The sequence below is a fragment of the Aquarana catesbeiana genome, linkage group LG02 (genome assembly GCF_042186555.1).
Source record: "Aquarana catesbeiana isolate 2022-GZ linkage group LG02, ASM4218655v1, whole genome shotgun sequence".
NCBI classification, from domain to species: domain Eukaryota; kingdom Metazoa; phylum Chordata; class Amphibia; order Anura; family Ranidae; genus Aquarana; species Aquarana catesbeiana.
The window spans coordinates 162,577,093-162,591,634 of record NC_133325.1 but is presented as its reverse complement, the minus strand read 5'-3'; positions in this window follow the sequence as shown (position 1 = coordinate 162,591,634).

Here is a 14,542-nt window from a genome sequence, read left to right as displayed (position 1 = left end):
AAGAAAGAGGATATATATATATATATATATATATATATATATATATATATATGGGTATATAGCAGTAATTGTATTTTGCACCAACATAAAATATAAAACGATTATATCTCTGAGTATAGGAGACTGTTATATACCAAGCAGAGCAAAATCTCAATCTGAACGAGCATAAATGTGTAAATGTATTCACAGAACATTTGTCTCTTCAACAAGGACATTACACACATGTGTCACGAGAGATAGGCTCCCACATCCTTCAGTCCCAAGGATTAGACTGGTTAGTCAAGAAATCCAAGCATTAAGTATAGTTGGATGGATGGAATAAAGAAGGGAAAGTCTACCATACCAGGCTGCTTCTCTTCCGTGTCGGCGGCCTCCGTCGACGGGTGACGTCATTGCGCCTGTGGACGCGTTGATGTCGGGCGCCGCTCAGGCCGAGGAATCACAATGGGCGGACGCCAGTTTGTTTGTACATACAGCTGTTGCCTCTCCTGCATAATACGCTTTGGCTTACCTCCCAATTAACCACACTATTATCATCTGAGCTTACCCTGCCCTCAGAGTCAACGATTGGTTTACAAACCCCACACCCCACAGGGTACTTAACACTGATTCTCTGCACACCCCCCTCTGTCACACAGATGAGAGGATCATGCTTTCCATGCAGCTCACACTGATATTGTGTAACATCAGAGACCAGGTATGCAATCTTAACCTTATTTACAAACATCTATGGATTACTTCTTTTACACATCTCTTCTTTCTATGGCACAGGCCTTGAAAGTAAAACTTCTTCTATAAAATTCTACAAGCCTAATGTTTCCAACCATAGATGCATACTCCTCATTTCTTCCTATTGATTTTGTAGATGTGTGTCCAGTCCGCCCAGTATTAGTGGCTCTTGTGAGCCCTGGCTTGCCGCCTCTGTGGGGATCATCACCATGGCCAAAATTTGCGAAGCACTTTAGACTTTCCCTTCTTTATTCCATCCATCCAACTATACTTAATGCTTGGATTTCTTGACTAACCAGTCTAATCCTTGGGACTGAAGAATGTGGGAGCCTATCTCTCGTGACACGTGTGTAATGTCCTTGTTGAAGAGACAAATGTTCTGTGAGTACATTTACACATTTATGCTTGTTCAGATTGAGATTTTGCTCTGCCTGTATGCTCTGCTTGGTATATAACAGTCTCCTATACTCAGAGATATAATCGTTTTATATTTTATGTTGGTGCAAAATATAATTACTGCTATATACCCATATATATATATCCTCTTTCTTTTTCTTAGAAATTTATCAAAACTGCTCCCCTGAAACTTCTGAAGAAGGAAACACACATTACAGAGGGAATTGAGTCTCTCTGTATTCCGAAACATGTAGAGTATCGCGTGTTGCCGTACCCTCACCCCAGTAGGCCAATATTAGAATTTGCTGGGATGACGTATTACAGCACCTTAGCAGTTTGATCATATCGTTCATTGTATCTTCCACTTTTCTGATTTTATATCCTAGATAGTTTTTGTATACTTTGTAATCAATAAAAATTTTTGTATAAAATTTTAACTACACTTGTGTACTTGACCCCTGCACCACTTCCACATTTTCCGGCGATACACTGCCCATATTATCCCCTTTGGGGCACATCTCTTCCTTTGGTTTCTTTCCGTATATGGGATGTGGCAGTGATCGCCGGAAAAGCTCTAATATTGGTTCTTTTCCTAAAAAAACTATTGTTTTTAACATCTGAGAGACCAATCGTATTATTTTTAATGGGATTGGACATAATGTATCTTTTAACACTTACGTTTTCTCGTGTACTTATGTATTTCCATATACGTCTGGAATTTATTTAATTTTTGGGGAGGTGCAAATTTCAATCCTTTATCCAAAAGGGAGGTTTCTGTAGGGGAGAGGGTGATTATACTCAAATTATAAATGCCTTGACCACTTATTCTCTTTTCCTTTTGGACCTTTGATCTCCTCCCCCCTCTGATCCCTCTGATCTGGGAAAACCCCAATGTTGAGAATAGCTCTGACTTTCCCATGGTTGTTGTTGTTGGGGATAGCAATTAGATCTATCCCCCCTTTGTGGTAATGAAGGGGGATATTGGGGGGCCTATCATTCCATGTTCCCCTTCTAGGTGTATGGTAATGTTCATGGTAATCCTCCCGTTCCCTATACGCCTCAGCTCCATATGGGTAATCTCCATCATGGAGCGGTTGGAAGCGATTATATGTGGGTACTGAGTACTGTTCTCCTTCATATGTCCTCCTAGGGGGCCCATTCTGACTATAGTCCTCCTGTTGGTGGACATAATTCTGCTTACGATTTTTATTTCTCCAATTCGGAGATTTGTGTGGGGGACCTTTTGGAAAAGGGCCCCGGGCCTCGGTCTAGATGGAGGGGGTCTCTGATCCCTCTCCGCTTATCTGTAGGAAACACTTCTAGAGGTGGGGTTTTGTAGGTTTGTGGTCGGGAGATGTCCATATATACTGGACTGGTTTCTGTCGAGGTGGGGGAACAGTGACAGGCACTGTAGTTTCACCCTCCCCAGCCATGATTTTACGCTGCCATTCAAACACTATCACTGTTTTGTAGTCTCCTACATCTCTTTTGAATTTTTATTTTATTAAATTGTTTTATTCAATCTCTTCCTTTTCTAATAGCTTTTTAAGGCCAATAGACCGTTCCTTATATTCTTCACTATTGATTGACAGGAGGGGAAGTTTATCCCTAATTAGTTTGATCTCTACATCTAAACGGGTCAGTTTACTATTCTTTCTTTGAATTAAAATTTCCAAAAACTTAACGCCCGCCTCGTTAAAATACTTGAACCATTATAATTCTCCTTTTTGAGGCTTACGTCCCATCTCAGACTCCTGGGGATCATACCGTCAGCACCATATTGTTCCAAAGAAGGCAGTTGTCCCACTGACTGTGAATTTTGGACACTATGAAGTTTTTTTTAGTCTCAGGAAGAGACCTCCCAAGTCCCCTTCTGGTTCACCATTAATCTCAAATATGCCATCTTTCTTAATGACTTGTGAAGATCGGTATTTAAAAACATCTATATTGAAAATCATTAAAGCTAACACATTAAAAGCAGCAGGTATGGGAACATCTAAAGTGTCAAAAGGTTATCAAAGTGGTATGCCGCGCTAATAATACTAATAACTGTGAAGAAACCTGTGAGGGGGAAAAAAAAAAAAAAAGCAGCAACACAAACGTGCAATAAAGAAGCTAAGATGGAAATAGTTGCGCTAATCAAACAAAACAAAATATGAACAAAATATAACTGAAAGTGAAAATATCAATATAGTGCATATAATAACCAATGTAATGAAGAGTGGTTCATAAAAAAAAAAGTTTCTGAAAAGTGGCAAATAAAACAAGTTCTATGACGATAAAGATCCTGAAAGATGGAAATGTTCTCAGGGTTTTCACCACCACCAAGGGAAAAAGGATGGAACTTTTCTTGTGGCAATCACCAGAAGGAGTAGAGCTCCTGTTGTAGCGAGGTCACACACACACAACTGCATATATAGCCCTCTGTGGGGTCTGAGATGGATCTTGGCTCTAAGGTGTAGGTAGACTCTGGCCGTCCTTCTTGACTGTATAATAGAATTTGGAGTCAGAGTCTTCGAGCGAGAAAGTGATACTCCTAAGCACCAAGGCCTGACTGGTCAGTATGCCTGAAAAGAGGGCATACCCTGAATGTAAGAAAAAGTAATGAAGATTGGGGGAAACGGGTAGGTGGGAACCCAGAAACGCCGACAAGCCCTGGCCTGACAGGAGGAGGCTTAAATAGCCCTCTCAGACTCCTCCCACAAATACAGGCTAGCCTTTACACTTGTAGTCAGAGTCTTCGAGTGAGAAAGTGATACTCCTAAGCAACAAGGCCTGAGGTGTGCCTTGGCCTGACTGGTCAGTATGCCTGAAAAGAGGGCAAAAAGACACAAATTTAGGTGAAGAAGGGAAGGTAACAATCCATCAAGTGGAGTAACGCGCGCCCGGATGGCAACAGTATGTATCCGAAAAGTGTCCGCTATGACCAGAGAAACCCCCCCCCGATTCCTGACTTGATGATGAGACAGAACCCCCTACAGAACCTGCGAAGCTACCCAGGACCCAACTAAACGTCCCGTCTACGATTGGACAGAGCCTGAAGCCCGAGATGACCCAGACATGAGAATGAACTGCTTGTGAATGTGAGGGAAGGGGAGCAATGGCTGTCCCGAAGAGCCCCTGCAAAATGATAGCCGAGAAGATCGAAACTTCAAACGGACACCAGTGAAGTGCTCAGTGAAACCCCTCCCAAGCCCTGGCCTAGCCATACTGCTATGGCAAAGTGCGAGGGTGAGTGCTAAAGGACAACTGGCAGGAGTTCAAAATGCTAAATACCTGAAGGATGAGATGGAGTAGATGGATGAGGCCCATGCACTATGGCAATAAGCATTGACAACATGGAGAAACCATGCCAGACACAGAATACTGGTCCCACCTGATACGATCAGGTCGTACTTCAGCCTGTGACCTGGCAACCGAGTCTGAAACCTGAACCGAGGAAGGAGGGCCAGACTCCACCCCAGGGAAATAAGTCCCATGGCATGAAACAGTCATACCCAAAGTGACTGAAACCCCCCTACCTGGAACCGGCTGGGGAACGGAAAAGACTGGACTGACGTCCCTGAGCAGTCTTCCAGGCCACATCCTAGACAAGAGATCAGAGCCGAGAGTGGAATCCAGAATCATGACGACCTTTGCCCAAACCTACCACTTAAGGACCAACAAGGGGATGATGAATGCCAATGCAGCCCAACCTGAGAACATGCACAAGAGAAATGACAGACAACAAGACATGAGAACAACGCCCCTCTGTGCCTACCTAAGTATGAGAACATGAGCAGAAAAGTCAAGACCACTGCGCGTGAATGAACCTGATGACGGACCCCCCCCCCCTCGTGTGAGTAGTGAGTAAGCCCAAGTAACCTGCTGTGCAGAGACAGGTAATTAACTGAAAACTCAGGGCTGGTGTACCCACAGACCGTGGTGGGTAATCGTACAGGTATGGTGAATGAACGTGCATCGTATGACGTATGTTATACGGGTGAGAAGATTGTGGTCAACAATCATTAACAAACAAAACCTCAGCCCGTATGGATCTGTAGACGTGACAGATCCTGACATGTGAGCCCTAGCTACCTGATGCAGGTACAAACATGAACAAAAAACGATGAGACATGACAAACAACGAAGATGAAACAGCTACCAGAGTATATGCTGTGACTGAACAACACTGCCCCTCTGAGAAATGCTGAGGCTGAACACTGAGGCAGAAACGTTATGACAGAAATCTTGGGGTAGAAACACAAGGACAGCAACGCTTTGACAGAAAATGCTATGACAGAAATGCTAAACCAAATGCTGAGACAGAAACGTGATGACAGAAACCCTGGGGCAGAAATGCCATGACAGAAACCCTGGGGCAGAAATGCCATGACAGAAACCCTGGGGCAGAAATGCCATGACAGAAAATCCCAGGGTAGAAACGCTCTGACAGGACGCTGAGGCAGAAACGCGATGACAGAAATCCTGGGGCAGAAATGCCATGACCGTAACTCAATGACAGAAACGCTGAGACTGAAATACTGATGGCAGAAATGCAAAGACAGAATCCTGGGGCAGAAATGCTATGAGAAATGCAGAGACAGAAAAAGTTGAGACTGAACTCTGAGCCAGAAATGCTGGGGCAGAACACTATGACAGAAAACGCCATGACCGAATAAAGAAAAACGCCATGACAGAAATCCTGGGGCAGAGATGCTATGACAGAAATCCTGGGCCAGAAACGCTATGACAGAAATCCTGGGCCAGAAACGCTATGACAGAAATCCTGGGCCAGAAATGCCGAGACTGTATGCTGAGACGGAAATGCCGGGGCAGAAGGCTATGACGGAAATGCCGGGGCAGAACGCTGAGACGGAAATGCTAGGGCAGAACGCTGAGACGGAAATGCTGAACGCTATGACAGAAGCGTTGGGCAGAATATTATGCCAGAAATGCTGAACGCTATGACAGAAGCACTGAAAGCTATGACAGAGATGCTAAACGCTATGACAGAACTGCTGAACGCTATGACAGAAATCCCAAACGCTATGACAGAAATGCTGGGCAGAATGCTATCACAGAAATGCAGAATGCTATGACAGCAATGCTGGGCAGAACGCTATGACAGAAATGCTGGGGCAGAAACACCATGACAGAAATAATAGGGCCGAACGCCATGACAGAAATGCTGAGGCAGAAAACGCTATGACAGAAAAAAAACGCCATGACAGAAAAACAAGCGCTAAGACTAAACTCCTAAACAGAAACGCTATGACAGAAAACCTGTGCCGAAATGCTATAACAGATATCCTGGGGCCGAAATGCCACCATATGAACACTTGTGACTGAAGCGGTGGATGCCCAGGAGGCGAGCGGGGATCCCCCCACATGATGCCCCATGTGAATACTGGGAGGTGAGTGGTCGAGTGAGCGCCCCCCTCATGAGAACTGGGAGGCGTGCGGGCGTCCCATCCATGATGCACGGCATGGTACCAGGGAGGTGAACTGGCGGGCGAGTGGCAAGAGAGCCGGGAGAGGTGGGCGGGCAGCACTCCGGACAGATGGGGCTGTGGGGAAAGTGGGTGGTTAGAGGATGGATGAACGGACAGACGCCCCCCCCAGCGTGAGTGCCAGGAGAAGTGGGCGGGCGGCCCCCACGGCGCTGTCAGGAACAGAGGGGTGAAAGGAAGAAGCGGGCGGTGGCCCCCCCGACTATGCGGGATTGCACCCAGCTACGGAGATGGATGAATGGATAGACGCCCCCCGCATGGGAGCCGTGAGAAGCAGGAGGGCAGGCAGCACGCTGACCAGATGGAGCCGTGGATGATGGATGGACGCCCCCCCCCTCCCCCTGGCATGAGCGCCGGGAAAACGGGCGGCCCCCACAGCTCTGGCAGGCACGCAAGGCTGAAAGGGAGAACCGGGCGGCAGCTAAGTTAATGGACGGACGATCCCTCCCCGCATGAGCGCCGGGAGAAGCGGGCGGCCCCGGCAGCTCCGGCAGGCACATGGATGAAAGGGAGAAGCGGGCGGCGGCTAAGGCAATGAACGGACGCCCCCCCTTCCCCCCTGCATGAGCGCCGGGAGAAGCGGGCGGGCAGCACCCTGACCAGATGCAGCCGAGGGGAAGGAGGGTGGGTGGAGGATGGATGGACGGCCCCCCTCCCTCCCCCCAGCATATTTCCTGGGAGAAGCAGGCGGGCGGCCCCCCCGTGGAGCCATATGAGGAGAGGAGCAGGTAGCTGGCTGAACATCCCCCCCTCAACACCCGGAGGAGCGGGCAGGCGGCTCCCCCATGCAGCAAGCTGGTAAGGGGAGAGAGGAGCTGACTGGCGAGTGGCTCCCTCGTGGAGCTGTATTACATAGGGAGAGGATTCGGCGGCGGGCGGCCGATCCCCCCCCCGCTGGAACACCAGAAATATGGGTGCCGAGGGGGGACCAGGTGGGTGGACAGGCAAACTCCCCAGAGAAGCAGAGAGAGGCACCGCCACGATGTTGCAGCCGACCGTGGCTTGGTAAGGACCCAGAAGTGAGGTGTAGGCCCCACCCCCTTCTGAACCCAAAAACGCCGACGTGCCCTGGCATGACAGAGGAGGAGGCTTAAATAGCCCTCTCAGACTCCTCCCACAAATACAGGCTAGCCTTTACACTTATTTATTTTTCTCCACATTTAGATGCAGACTGAGCTTTCCAGAAACAGTGATTTCTGGAAATTCAGCCTAGTAATAGATTACCCAGGGACCATTAGCTCTCTGAGTCCTGAGACTATTACTGGGCACTGTCATCTTGGATATGTCAGTGGCCCCCAGCAGACTCAGTGCTGTCACCCTGTTATTCCCCTTCACTCCTCTCGTGGCTGCTACATAAATGATTACGGAGGGAGTGGAGGAGCTGAGCCAACACAAAGTACTGTAATTACTCCTAGAAGAGCAGAGGGTCGTGACCAAGGATGAGCTCTGGCGTGTTCGCACAGCCCACGTGCAGAACCCGCCAGGAAGTTGGCACTGCGCTGATCAGGGGTAGTGAGACATTTCCCAATCTCTGCAGCCGCGCATCGGGACAATGTTTCACTGCCTGTGATTAGCGCAGTGTCAACCTCTTGGTGGGCTCTGCACGTGGGCTGTGCGAACACGCCGGAGCTCATCCTTAGTCATGACATTGAAGGAGAGAGGGGCAGTTTTAGGGAATTGACTCACGCTGATATAGTTAAATTTTCAGTCAAATCACATTGCAAGTGCATAAACAGTATGGGTTTTTTTTTTTTTTTTTTTTTTTTACTAAAGGCAAATCCACTCTGCACTACAAGTGCAATCGCTGTAGATATGAGGGGAAGCTCTGCTGATTTTATCATCCAATCATGTGCAAGCAAAAAATGCTGATTTTTATTTTCCTTGCATGTCCCCCTCAGATCTACAGCGAGTGCACTTGCCTTTAGTAAATAACCCTCTATGTATGCTAAGCAAAAAACGTGCAAGTAAGCATTTAAAATACTTTTTTCCTGAGCTTATACATGGAATTTTCTAAAGATCGTGGCATGGTATCTTCAAAGTCCATCAAAAACGACATGTCCATCCAAGACTACCTTGGCCACTGCAGAGCAAACAGAGCTGTCCCCCTAAAATAACAGATCTACTGGCAGGAGTAACAGACAATAACACTGTTACAGGGGGCACTCAGAAAAACAAAAACGTGTGTTAATACTAATTTTATAGACTGCATTATGGTTTTTATCTTGAGTATAGTTCCACATTGTGTCTGGTAATATTAGACTTCCTGTTTTGTAATTGGATTTTCTTTTATGAAATGAATGCTGTCATGAGAGAAAAACAGAGGCTGTCATTTCTTTCTCAACATACTAGCTGTCTGTCTTGCTGACCATTTGCCTTCAGTACTTTGAGTGACTGGTCAAGGACTTGTCTGATCAATAAATTTGTTTTGGCTCAGTGACTTAAAAATATTGGACAACAGTCAATCTGTTAACCAGGCAACCAGCATTTTCAGGTGCTTTACAATAGCAGTCCCCATCTCAAAATATGTTCACCTTAAAGGGTCAGGCCATGAGAAATTGTTATATGTTGAGGCGTTAAACCTTGTAGTAACTCCATATGTGTCTTGGACTCATGGTGAGATCTTCAGGCTTTCCAAGTGTGTACACTTACTTTATTAATTGCAAAGGACTTCCACTCTTCTTAATGGATTTTTTTTTTCTATTATGAAGAATATAACACCAGAAATATGAGCAGGAACATCTAAATCATCAATGATAGTGAGATCTTCCCACAGAGTTCACAAGAAATTTGCAAAGCCAGCTGTTGCCACAGTCCTCCAAAAACACTTTTGTGAGATTTCCTTGCACATTCTGTTCTCTAAACCAGGCTTTAGGAAAGGAAGTAAGGGCAAGTGTACAAGCAGGGATGCAGAAAAAAAGCCTTTCTCTATATTTAATTTTAAAGTATCTAAAACATGTTCACCTTTAAAAAAAAGTTCACATGGAGCATTCATGATTGTGTTACCCTTTATATCAGTTCCTTTATTATTACATTTGATACAAGGTGTTATCAAAAAGTTTGGAGACTGGTTTTGTAACGTGCCAACAGATGGCAGCATAAGGCTGCACGCACAGTCGCAGGGAGCACTTACCTTCAAAAGATGTTGTCCTGTGTAGATCGGGCACTGTGCAACTGGTAACCCATGGTGTATATGTGAGCTACTCAGGCTGCAAGGTAGTGTAGTTCTGTGCCCTCCACACTCCAGAAAATGATAGATAAGAGCTGAAGGTCACGGGAGCTACACATCAGAACAAGACCCGCTGTGTGTGAACAAGTGGCAGTTTCAGCCTGGACCCCCACAAAGGCACGCCCCAATGTCTTTCACTCTGCCCACTGGAGCTTACTCATGGGGAGACTCAATCCCCATGAGTAAGCTCCAGTGGGCAGAGTGAAACGCATTGGGAGCATGGCCTGGCGGGGGTACAGGCTAAGACTGCCACTTGTTCACACACACACACAGCGCGTCTTGTTCTGATGTGCAGCTCCCGTGACCTTCAGCTCTTAGCTGTGCAACTAGTGCTATTCTGACCTCATACGTTACCACATCTGCAAGTTAGAGCAACTGTGAAAAACTGGATGCTCCACAGTGACAACGCACCCCATCACCAAGCTCACCTCACACGTGTTTCTCGCCAGAAACATGATCTAACTTCACACACCATTGTGGAGGTCCAGTATGAATCGCAGAAGGCGCTTGAGACACTTTGAAAAGAAGACTTCCTGGACACATTCCAGAACCGGCAGGGACTGCTGTGAAGGTGACAGTGTGCAAACGTAGATAAAGTACTTTCTTGTAAAAAAATAAATAAAAGAGCTAGTCTCGAAACTTTTTGATACCACCTCGTATGTAAAATCTTTAAAATTAGAAAAAAAAAAAAATAGAGGGCCCTAATGGTTAACAAAAAAAAAGTAATAGTCATGAAGTATCATTGTGTTGATCTCCACAGGATACCACTGAAGTAAATTAAATTTTTTTTAAAACACTTTGATAAAAAAAACTAGAACTTGACAGTTTTACAATGGGGGTCTGAGAACTAGGGATGTGTAGAAGTGTGCATTACTAGTTACTTCTGTAACAACTGTTTTAATAGAAAGGGGCTTTGTGTCTTTGAACTGACACCTAGGTGTACACAAAGTGAAGAGGACACCTGTCCTAAGGGAAATCTTCCTTCTGATCATGCTCATTGCCTGGCTGGCTTTGACTTTAATACAAACTAGTATTATTAGGGAAGTAGAAAAGGACGAATGCTGTCTTTTTTCCCCCCTCTTCCACAACAAAATGGAATATAAAGCAGAGATGTAAGCTGCATTCTGTCACTGGAATGACTTCCATTCACAACGCACAGGTGATAGTGGCTGCCAGCCAGGAATAACAATAATATTTTTTATCTATCAGAAGTAGCAGTCTAGATTTTTTTTTTTCTTCCGAGCACAATACAACACATTGACACCGGAGCAGACTAAATACGAAATCATTTTGTCTGGTTTATTTCAATAGTGTGGATTATCTTTAATACTTCTTGTGTGCTATTTTCTTACTTAACTCCCATAACAATGTTATTGTAAATGCTGCACCAGCATTGTAATAGGTATGCTGTGTTGCTATAGAGTAGTAAAAATAATACGTACAAGCTGGCTCCACTGGATTTCTGGGTGCTACAGGCATTAGAACAGTAGCTAATTGCAATGACTGGCTGCATTCACTCCATGCCTAGTCACAAAAGTCTTTTTCTTTTTTCACAAAATATAAGGCACACGAGTTGTCCTATAATTATACATTTAAATGATTGAATTCCAGGCAGCTAAAGCGTCCAGTCGTGCAAAGACTGCAGCATTACTTTAAAAGAACCCTGTTACAAAGTAAACTAAGCATATGATGAATGCATAAGCAGAAGTTACTGCATATTGAAATATTGCATTAAACCAGAAATATAGGCAGCTGAAGTAATGCAATCTAATCTATTTTATCTATGTCTCATATCAAGAGAAGTTTAGCCTTCCCCATATTTTCTCTACAGGTTGACTTTTTAAAGTAGTTGTAAAGGTATATATATATATATATATATATATACATATATACATATATATACACACACATACATACATACACATATATACACACACATAGCGGGTAAAATAAGTATTGAACATGTCATCATTTTTCTAGGTAAATATATTTCTAAAAGGTGCTATTGGCATGACATTTTCACCACATGTCGTTAACAACCCATGCAATCCACACATACAAAGAAACCAAAAGAAATAAATTTCAGAAATAAAAATTTGTGTAATAAAATAAAATAACACAGGGAAAAAGTATTGAACACCCCTTGTCAGTGCAAATTAATATCAGCTGGTTCAGTCTCAACTGATGGCCTTGAATCTGAACTCTCCTTTAAGTCCCACATCCAATCACTGTCCAAAACTTGTCGCCTCAACATCTACGCCCCTTTCTAACCAATGACACAACAAAGCTCTTAATTCACTCCCTGGTCATCTCTCCCCTTGACTACTGCAACTCATTGGCTTACCTCTACATAGGCTATCCCCCCTTCAGTCCATCATGAATGCCACTGCCAGACTCATCCACCTTACCCAGGGATCCTCAAACTACGGCCCTCCAGCTGTTGCGGAACTACGCGTCCCATGAGGCATTGTAAAACTCTGACATTCACAGACACGATTTAACCCCCAGCTACATCACTAGCCTAGTCTCAAAATACCAACTTATTCGTTTTCTTTGTTCCTCTCAAGACCTCCTGGTCTCTAGCTCCCTCGTCACCTCCTCCTTTGCTCGCCTCCAGGACTTTTCCAGAGCCTCTCCAATCCTATGAAACTCCTTACCCCAACCTGTCCGATTATCTTCTACTCTACTAGCTTTTAGACGATCCCTGAAAACCGTCCTCTTCAGAGAAGCCTATCCTACCCACAACAGCATTTTCTCCAGCAGTTCACCCCCCACAGTTATCACCTTTTTGTTTCACTTGACCCTGCCTTCTAGATTGTAAGCTCTAAGGAGCAGGGCCCTCCGATTCCTCCTGTATTGAATTGTATTGTAACTGTACTGTCTGACCTCATATTGTAATGTGCTGCGCAAACTGTTGGCGCTATATAAATCTGTATAATAATATAAAAAGGTGTCTCATTAACAAGGTGTCACATAAGAAACATCTCATGATGGGTAAAAGCAAAGAGCTCCTTCAAGACCTTCGTAACCTTATTGTTGCAAAACATACTGATGGCATTGGTTACAGAAAGATTTCTAAACTTCTGAATGTTCCAGTGAGCACTGTTGGGGCCCTAATCTGGAAGTGGAAAGAACATAATTTCACCATATACTGGCCACGATCAGGTGCTGCTCCTTGCAAGATTTCTGACAGTTGAGTGAAAAAAAAAAAATTAGAAGGGTTGTCCAAGAGCCAAGGACCATTTGCAGCACCAGAAAGACCTGTAATTAGCAGGTACAATTGTTTCAAAGAAAACAACAAGTAATGCACTCAACCGCCATGGCCTGTATGCACGCTCACCAAGCAAGACTCCATTGCTAAAGAAAAAGCATGTTGAAACTCGTATAAAGTTTGCTGCACAAGATTTAGACAAGCCTGTGAAATACTGGGAGAATATAGTCTGCTCAGATAAGACCAAAATTGAACTCTTTGGATACCATCATACACACCATGTTTGGAGGTCAAATGGCACTGCATATCAACCCAAAAACACCATACAATCAATGAAGTTTGGAGATGGGAACATCATGGTGTGGGGCTGTTTTTCAGCATACGGTACTGGCAAACTGAATTTGATTGAACGAAGGATGAATGGAAAAATGAACCATAAATAATAAAAAAATGTGCTGCTCTCTACCAGGATGATGAAGATGAAACGAGGGTGGACATTTCAGCAAGACAATGATCCCAAACACAAAGCCAAGGAAACTCTCAATTGGTTTCAAAGAAAAAATAAAGCTGTGAAAATGGCCCAGCCATTCACCTGACTTGAATCCAATAGAAAATCTATGGAGAGACCTAAAGATCAGAGTTCATAGAAGTGGCCCACAAAAACCTTTAAGATTTGAAGACTGTGTGGAAGAATGGGCCAAAATATCACATAAGCAATGCATGTGACTAGTTTCTCCATACTGGAGGCATCTTGAAGCTGTCATTACCAACAAAGGATTTTGAACAAAGTATTAAGTAAATTTCAATTAGTGTGTTCAATACTTTCTCACTGCGTCATTCTATTTTCTTACACAAAACTATTTCTAAAATGATTTGTTTTGGTTTCTTTGTCTGTATGGATTGTTACCGACATGTGGTGAAATATATATATATATATATATATATATATTTATATTTATTTTTTTAACTAATAAACATATGTCATACATGGTTTTGCACTGAGTGGACCCGAACCTCCTCTTCTTGGGTCTCCCACCAGCGCACCTGGCTCCTCCTAGTCTCGGTGGCACCTCACAGGAAGCCGCTTCCTATGAGATACCACCTGCTAGCTTGCTCCCGAGTTGCGTTGCCTACATCCATAGAGACAGATAGTGCTGCTCGGCCCCACCCCATACTCATTACAATAATCTATATTATGAGTGCAGTAAGCTAAAATCTCATAGGTTCTTAGGGAAGACTCCACATTACACATTGCACTGATAACCGCATGGATATATTAACTTTCATACAGGGGTGTATTTGCTGCCACAATGTACCCTTTTCACAAATCACTTCATTTGTGACAGCGGTTTTTAACCACATTAATCCATCTCCTAATATGAATAGATCAGGTTATGTAAGAATAAAAATAACAGAACTATTCATCAATTTTAAAGAAACAGCCATTATGGATTTGACAAAAAAAACAAAACATCAGAACAAATATAA